Below are 8733 nucleotides of genomic sequence, written 5' to 3'. Positions count from 1 at the left end.
GTGCTGTTGTTGCAGGGGTCTGGGAGCCTTTCTGTTGGTTCAGAAGCTCTGAAGAAGGATTTTCTTGTTGTATGTTTACAGAAATCCTGGGAGAGGGCTTTGCTAATGTGTTCAGGGGTTCTAGGACTGTTCTACAGACAGAGGATGAATTCATGAAGGGACTGGCAATGTATCTTATGGCCTTGCTAAGCCTTGTCTCCCCAGGAACTAAGATTGCTGAGAACTTGCCTCCTGTCAAGATGAAGAAAAGACCTCCATTTGGGTATTAAGTGCTGTGTTTAAACTTGATGTAACTCTGGGGTAGATTCAATTGTGATCCAGGGGTGGGGAACTTTTGACCTTATGTTTGGAAACTAATCTCCATTTGAGAAGAGGGGCTTTGTGGTGGACTAAATGAAGGTATAGCCTAGGGGTGGAGAAGTATTTAGAACAGTGACTTTGTAATTGATTGAATGATTGGAAGGTCCTGGGGTGGGGTAGTACTTGGAGATTATTTAATCACACTTAGTAAATGCTGTATTTTGAATGATGTCATGTTTTGACCTTCTCTGTTCTTGGTTTGTCACTGAATAAAATGGAGAGCACCTATGCTGGTATTCTGAACCTTGGGAAGTTGCCTTTCCTTGGCATTACATTACAGGAGGGAATAAAATACACACTAAATTGGGTATCTTACCCTACAGGAAAGTAGGGGGGAAGGGGATAAGAGGGGGGATGATAGAAGGGAGAGCAGATTGGGGGGAGGGGAGTTAGAAACACACTTTTGAAAAGGAACAGGGTCAAAGTAGAAAATAGAACAAGTGAGGGTGGATAGGATGAAGGGAAATATAGTCAGTCTTTCACAATATGGAAATGTTTTGCATAACTACACATGTACAACCTATATTGAATTGCTTATCTTCCCAGTAAGGGTGGGTGATGAGGGAAAAAGGGAAAGAATCTGGAATTCAAAGTTTTAAAATCAAATGTTTAAAAATTATTATTATTATTATTATTTTACATGCAACTGGAAAATAAAATTATACAAGCACCAGAGTATGGAGATCCATCTTGCCCTACCAGAAAGTCGGAGGGGGGTAGGGGGAAGATATAGGAGAGAGCAGATTGGGGGAGGGTGTATTCAGTGGGATTGCTGTTTTAGGGTGGGGGTAGGGGAAAGACGGGGAGAAAATTTGTACCTCAAAATCTTGTGGAAATGAATGTTGTAAACTAAAAATAAACATACCATTTTAAGAAAAAAAGAAGTCATAAATGAAAACTGCACAGGACCAAAGAAAATTGTTGCAGCTTTTTGAGAATATTAATTAATTTTAAAAAATATAGTCCCCAAACCCCAAAACATATGTATGGTGAGGGAAGAAGAAGAGGAAGGAGGAAAAGGAGAAGGCAGAGGGGGGAGGAAGGAGGACAGAAGAGGAGGGGAGAGGAGGGAAGGGGGAGGGGAGGGGAAGGGGGAGAGCGGAGAACAGTGGGGAGAAGGGAAGGGAGAGGAGAGGAGAATCAGAAAGTGCTCTGGAAAGACTTATTTCAGATGTTTCCCTAGGAGGTGAAATGAGTGAGCAGTGCCTGTCCTTTTTCCCATATCTGCTTTTTCACTTCCAGTGTCAATGTAAAGCAGATATTCTATGGAGAAGAGAAGCCTCTTTTTTTCAGTAATGGTGAAGAAGGTGTCTGTTTCTCTCTGACCTCACCTAGGACTTTCTGTTTCTCTTATGTACTTGTTGCATGATAAAGACAAGTTAAGTAAGTGCTTCATAAAGCACTTACTATGTGCCAGTTGCTGTGCTGAGTGCTGGGAATACTAATACAAGCAGAAAGACAGTCCCTACCCTCAGGAAGCTCACCTTCTAATGGGGAAGATACCATATAAAAGGAGCTGAATAGTGGGAGAAGTTATCTGTGTGAGAGCATGGTGGTGAAGTCTAGAGAGTCAGAAGCAGAGCCAGGCAAGGAATAAAGGATGGCTGTCTTAAATCTCTCCTCAAAATGGGGGTTCTGGAGGAGCACACCAATGAAAAAAGGGGGCCACAGAAGCCAAAAGATGCTTCAGTCCTTGAGAGACAGAGACAGAGAAACAGACAGAAATGGAGACAGTCACAGATATAGAAAGAGAAGAACATGGGGGCCACAGGTAGCTCATCATACTGCCAGTGCTCAAAATAGAAATGTCAGCAAAAGACTGAAAAAGCCATGGTATATGAATAGAATGGAATAATACCAGAACTAGTGCCTTTCTTCAGAGAAATATGGGAATATGTATGTGAAGAAATGCAAAATGAAAGAAAGTAAATCCCAAAGGACAACAGACCCAATAACAACAAGCACTAGACATCCTAAATATGGATAACATGAAGAGGCAATGCCATCTGGGTCAAATACAATGAACAATTTTGGTACCAGACTATCAGAGTTAAGGCACACAGCCTTTCTGTTAATAACCAAACTTCTTTTTTTTTTAATTTATGGAACAAAACAACCATTTCCATAACAAAATATAATTAATACGATGATTACATATGAAACTACAAATCTGTTATGTACAACTTGCTATTCTTTTAAATATATAATAAAGTTACCAAGTAAATTTCTTTTGTTTTTCATTTTTTCTTTCCTCCTCACCCCCACCCTAGAGATGGCTACCATTAGACACAAACAAGTATATATAGGTAAAATTATTCTGCGCATACTTCTCTTTCTTCATATCTCCTTTATAGTTAATTTGGGCATTTATAATAGTCAAAATTACATAATTGCTCAAAGCTTTTCTTACAACAATGTTGCTGTCACTGTATACAATGTTTTCTTGATTCTGCTCGCTTCACTCTTCATCATCCCCTGCATGTCTTTCCACATTTTTCTAAGATCATTGAGCTCGTCATTTCTTATAGCACAGTGGTATTCCATCACAACCATACAGCACAACTTGTTCAGCCATTCCCCAGTTGACAGAAATCTCTGCAGTTTACAATTGTTTGCCACCCCAAATAGAGTTGCTATAAACATCCCATTCACATTCAAAGTTATAATTACTATTTGTGAATTTTTCCCCATCTTATTTTTACTTATTTTCTTTCTCAATCTCTCTTTTTACACTATCCTTGTTACTTTATCTTCTCCCTCAACCCTCCCATGCCCCACTTTACCTATCCTTCCAAGAGTTCCCCCATCTCCACCCCCAACCCCCCAAACTCAATCCACACACTCCTCCAAAATTCCCTCCACCATCCTGTCCCCCAGTTTTCTTACCTCTCTACACGTTCAGAATATTTCTACAGTCTTCCAGATGTACATGCTGTCTCCTCTCCAATCCAGATGAAAATAAGGTTTTATCAGACTTCAAAAATGGAGTGTGATCTGTATTGTCAGTTAAGATCACACTATTAGGTAATTTTTTTTAATTGTCTTTAGGAAATAGACTACATAGTGGTGTCTGGGTGTTTATTAGAAAGTATCTTATGCTGACACAAAAATGTATCAATAAGGAAAAATAATAATTAAAAAAGTAAGGGAAGTAGTGGTTCCTAGAGTTTTGTGGCTTTACCTAGAATATGATGGTGCTCCTAAAAGGTGTCACCTCAGTCCTCTTTCCTGCTTGCCTGAGTGGAAATAGCAGGTAAGTAAGAATTAGAGTAGATTTTGTCAAATCATACTACTGTAGAGTTAGGCTGTGTTGTAAACTTCCTGAGGTCTTAAATATAGACCACACCAGGGACAGGGGATCTTTTCATGTTGGAAGGCCACAATTAATATTTAATTGTAATCAAATAAGGTCACAGTCAAGAAACTTCAATTAGATCTACTTTAAAATGTATATCATTTTGTAAAAATCTAACTACTATGCACTTAATTTCCAAAAATGAAAACTATTTGTTAATTTTAAAGTTAACTATCCTTTTTTTCATTTTATCTTTCCACATTTCAATTTATTTATTTATTTTAGTTTTCAACATTCAATTCCACAAGATTTTTAGTTCCAAATTTTCTCCCCATCTCTCCCCTCCTTCTACCCAAAGACAGCCTGCATTCTGATTACCCCTTCCCCCAATCTGCCCTCCCTTCTATCACCCCACCTCTTACCGCTTTCCCCTTCTGTTTTCCTGTAGGGTAAGCTAAATTTCTATATCCAATTGCCTGTGTATCTTATTTCCTAGTTACATGTAAAAACAATTTTTAACATTTATTTTTTTTAAACTTTGAGTTCCAAATTCACTCCCTTCCTCCCTCCCCACTCATTCTCATTGAGAGAGCAAGCAATTTGATATAGGTTATACTTGTGTAGTCATGTAAAACACTTCCATAATAGTCATGTTATGAAAGACTAACTATATTTCCCTCCATCCTGTCCTGCCCCCATTCATTATATTCTCTCCTTTGACCCTGTCCCTCCCCAAAAGTATTTGCTTCTGATTGCCCCCTCCCCCAATCTGCACTCCCTTCTATTACCCTCCTTCATCCCCTTCTCCTCTACTTTCCTGTAGGGTAAGATAGATTTCCATATCCAATTGAGTGTGTGTATGTTATTCCCTCCTTGAGTCAAATCTGATGAGAGTAAGGTTCACTCATTACCTCTCACCTCCCCCCTCTTCACCTCCACTGTAAAAGCTCTCTTTTATGAGAGATATTTTACCCCATTCTACCTCTCCCTTTCTTCTTCTCCCAGTACATTTCTCTCACAACCCTTAATTTTATTTTTTAGATACCATCCTTTCATATTCAACTCACCCTGAACCTCCCCCCCACCTCTGTACATATGTATGTATATATTCCCTCCAACTACCCTAATACTGAGAAAGGTCTCATGAGTTACAAATATCTTTCCATGTTGGAATATAAACAGTTCAACTTTATTAAGTGCCTTGTGATTTCTCTTTCCTGTTTATCTTTTCATGCTTCTCTTGAGTCTTGTGTTTCAAAGTCAATTTTTCTATTTAGCTCTGGCTTCTCAAGAATACATTAAATTCCTCTATGTCTTTGAATGTCAATTTTTCTCTCTCATAAATTATACTCAGTTTTGCTAGGTAGGTAATTATTGGTTTTAATCCTAGCTCCTTTGACCTCTGGAATATCATATTCCAAGCTCTCCCTATCCCTTAATGTAGAAGCTGCTAAATCTTGTGTTATCCTGATTGTATTTTCACAATTCTTGAATTGTTTCTTTTTGACTGCTTGAAATATTTTCATTTTGACCTGGGAACTCTGGAATTTGGCTATAATATTCCTAGCAGTTTTTCTTTTGGGATTTCTTTCAGAAAGTGTTTGGTAGGTTGTTTCCATTTCCATTTCTATTCTTTCCATTTCCATTTCTATTAGATTTTCCATTTCTATTTACCCTCTGGTTCTAGAATATCAGGGCAACTTTCCTTGATAACTTCTTGAAAGATGATGTCTAGGCTATTTTTTTGATCATGGCTTTCAAGTCACCCAATAATTTTTAAATTATCTCTCCTAGATCTATTTTCCAGGTCAGTTGTTTTTCCAATGAGATATTTCACACTGTCTTCTTTCATTCTTTTGGTTTTATTTTATAATTTCTTGATTTCTCTATGAGAAATCATTTTGCTTCTATTTGCTCCATTCTAATTTTTAAGGAATTATTTTCTTCACTTAGCTTTTGGAATTCTTTGTCCATTTGGCCAATACTGCTTTTTAAGGCATTCTTCTCCACACTGACTTTTTGGACCTCTTTTGCCATTTGGGTTAGTATATTTTTTTAAGGTGTTGCTTTCTTCAATATTTTTTCAGGTCTCCTTTAGCAAGTTTCTGACTAATTTTTCACAATTTTCTTGCATCACTCTCATTTCTCTTCCCAATTTTTCCTCTACTTCTCTTACTTGATTTTCAAAATCCTTTTTGAGCTCTTCCATGTCCTGAGACCAATTCATATTTTTCTTGGAGGCTTTGAATTTAAGAGCTTTGACTTTACTGTCTTCTTCTGATTGTATGTTTTGATCTTACTTGTCACCAAAATAAGATTATGTAGTCTGAAATTTTTTCCACTGCTTGCTCCTTTTCCCAGTCAATTACTTGCCTTTTTAACTCTTTATTAAGGTAGGGCTCTGCTTCCAGTGTGGAGAGTATACTGTCCCAAACTTCAGGGGTTTATGCAGTTGTTTTCAGAGATACTTCTAGGGACCTATAAGTTTTCAGGTCTTCCAAGGTGGTATGATCTAAGGAGAGATGTCTACTCCTATCCTGGCCTGTGCTCTGGTCAGTCAGTAACCATAAACATTCTTTTCTGCCCTAGAAGAGTGAGGAGGATTCCCTCTCCACTGCTGCCACAAGCTCTGCTATGTCAGTGCTCCTCTGCATCCCAAGATTATATAATGGTAATGGGAATTTGAAGATCTTCCCTGCCCCTTAATAAGCCTAAGGGAATTTGAAGACCTTCCCTGCTTCAAAGATCTTCCCTGCCCCCTAATAGGTTGAATGTAATCACATGAAGCCTGTGGTGGGAAGAGTTTGCTGTAGAGTGGAACAGAGCCCATAAGAAGCTGGGAATCAGAGCAACTAGACAGTGGGAGAGAAAGGATATACCCAGGGAGACAGCTAGGCTTATAAGTGTTTGCCCATGCTGTGACAGCTAAGCTAGTGAATGTTGATTTGTGGGAAGGTTAAAGGATGGCATACCTCTCTGCTGTGTTCTGGTGTATTAACTTCTATGTTGCTATGATGGATTCAATTTCCTGGTGTTGGGATTTGGTTTTCTGGTGTCTCAATAAATGTTTTGCTTCTGTCTTCTATGTGGAGAGTCTGTTATATTTTGCAGTTGAGAACTATACCAGCATATTTACAGTCGACATCAGCATTGTGAATATTGCATTGGCCCTACAGACTGCCACCCAGGACTGTGACCCAGATCCACGTATAGGCAAAGCAACAGAATCCTGCCTCAGTGCCAGCAGAGAGATCCCTGTAATCTGCTTCTGAGCAGTTGTTTGATTCCTTTACCATCTATAGGCTGAGAGCTCTGGATACAGTCACTGCCACAGCTGCTGCTACTGCCACTACCACCATTGCTACCACCCTGGGACTGTACTGGAGCTGGAGCTAGTCTGCACTCCTCTCTCACCCAGATCTGACAGGCCTTTCCCACTGACCTTCTAAGTTGTCTTTGGCATTTGTGGGTTGAAAAGTCTGGAAATTGCCTCAGCTACCAGTGATTCAATGCCCTGAAGTCTGCTCCAGGTTTGTTGGGCTAGTCTGTGCCAGCATAGCCCACACTGGACTGCACTCCTCTCCCAGCCCAGTGCAACAGATCTTTCCTGTCAACTGTTCAGGTTGTCTTCAGGTTGGAAATTTGTTTCACTCTGCCTTTTTGTGGGCTCTGTTGCTCTAGAATATGTTTAGAGTCATTTTTTACAGATATTTAGAGTGGTTTGTAGGTATAGCAGCAACCACACTGGAGTACCAAGAGTGGTTGCTAACACAGGTTCTTTGACCTGCTTTCCTAGGAAAGAAGGCTGTTTAAGGGATCAACAATTTTTTAATTCCATTCACTAGTTCAGGAGAAAATTCAGCACCCTGAACTTCAGAGAAAACAGAGGGACAGCTAGGTGAAGCAGGGAATAAAGCACCAGCCCACCTGGAGTCAGGAGGACCTGAGTTCAAATTCAGCCTCAGACACTTGACACATACTAGCTGTGTGACCTTGGGCAAGTCACTTAACCCCAATTGCCTTGCCTTCTCCCCTCCAAAAAAAAATACAAACAGAAGAAATACAAGCAGAGAAATAAAGACCAATAGATGGGGTTCTGGCTACCTGAATCAAAGCAATATTGCTGTAAGCTTTACATACATCCCTGGATCAAGAGAGCCTTTACATCTGAGTAATCAGGGAGTTCTGAACATATGGCCACTCATAATCTCGACCAGGAAATCACAAGAACCTTCTCATAAGCAAGCCCCCAAAGCAAAATACCAGCTCAGAGTATATATACACTTCTCAGAGCCAGAAGGCATCACAACCCTCCTGACTCAGTGCTTAATTAGAAATTAACAAAAGGTGTGAAAGTCTTCCTACAAGCAAGCCTCCCCTAAGCAAGCTTCCCTTAATGGGGTCCCTCTGAGGCCTATTAATGGGCAGGGAAGATCTTATATCCCATTAAAATTACAAGAGGAGAGCTCAAGCAAGTCCCTGCTTTTACTCCACCATTTTGGCTCTGTCCCCCTAAAGTTAACTAACCTTTTAATGAATTTGTTGTGCCTGCTTTTTATTGGAAAGCATTCGAATATTTGGTTGCAGCATAGAGGTCTGCAGTTTCAGTTGATCCTCTAGATAATTATCAGTCATTTGTGACTTGATTTGTCTTGATTTGAGTTAGGTAGGGGAATGTAGATTCACAGCAATAAGTGGCTGAAAAGCAAGAAAGTTTTTTTCAGGTGTGTTGCTGAAGGCCTGGGTATTTTACCGCATCTTTCCATATTTCAATTGTATCTTTCTTAGCATCAACAACTTTAAAATGTCGTCTACTGAGAGAGTTCAATCAATTCCATCTGTAATTCTTTTTCTTTTAGCTCTTAATTTGTTCTTTATGTTTTTAATATATAATTAATTTGTTTATTTTTTGTTTTCAACTTCCATAAGATTTTGAGTTTTAAATTTTCTCCCCTTCCTTTCTCCCCTTCCCCAAGACAGCGTGCAATCTGATATAGGCTCTACTTGTACATTCATTTTAAACATATTTTCACATTAGTCATTATGTAAAGAAGGATTAGAACTAATGGGAGGAACCA

General features: G+C 39.2%; 1 long non-coding RNA gene across 1 annotated transcript in view; it reads right to left on the bottom strand.

Annotated features, from left to right (window-relative positions):
* LOC138143754 (uncharacterized) overlaps positions 1-8345 on the bottom strand; it is a 20517-nt gene extending 12172 nt beyond the window's left edge. Inside the window, exons 1-2 of the long non-coding RNA XR_011163790.1 lie at positions 8183-8345; positions 3247-3354 (exon numbers count right to left, since the gene is read on the bottom strand). This is a non-coding gene — a long non-coding RNA (uncharacterized lncRNA). The remainder of the gene's footprint in view (positions 1-3246; positions 3355-8182) is intronic.
* Between the last annotated feature and the right edge of the window lie 388 nt (positions 8346-8733).

Source organism: Petaurus breviceps, unplaced genomic scaffold, assembly GCF_028583685.1.
Source record: "Petaurus breviceps papuanus isolate PSGF00001 unplaced genomic scaffold, PetGlider_PUasm1.0 90654, whole genome shotgun sequence".
NCBI classification, from domain to species: Eukaryota; Metazoa; Chordata; class Mammalia; order Diprotodontia; family Petauridae; genus Petaurus; species Petaurus breviceps.
The sequence above is the reverse complement of the archived record's forward strand: the minus strand, read 5'-3'. Positions and strand labels throughout refer to the sequence as shown.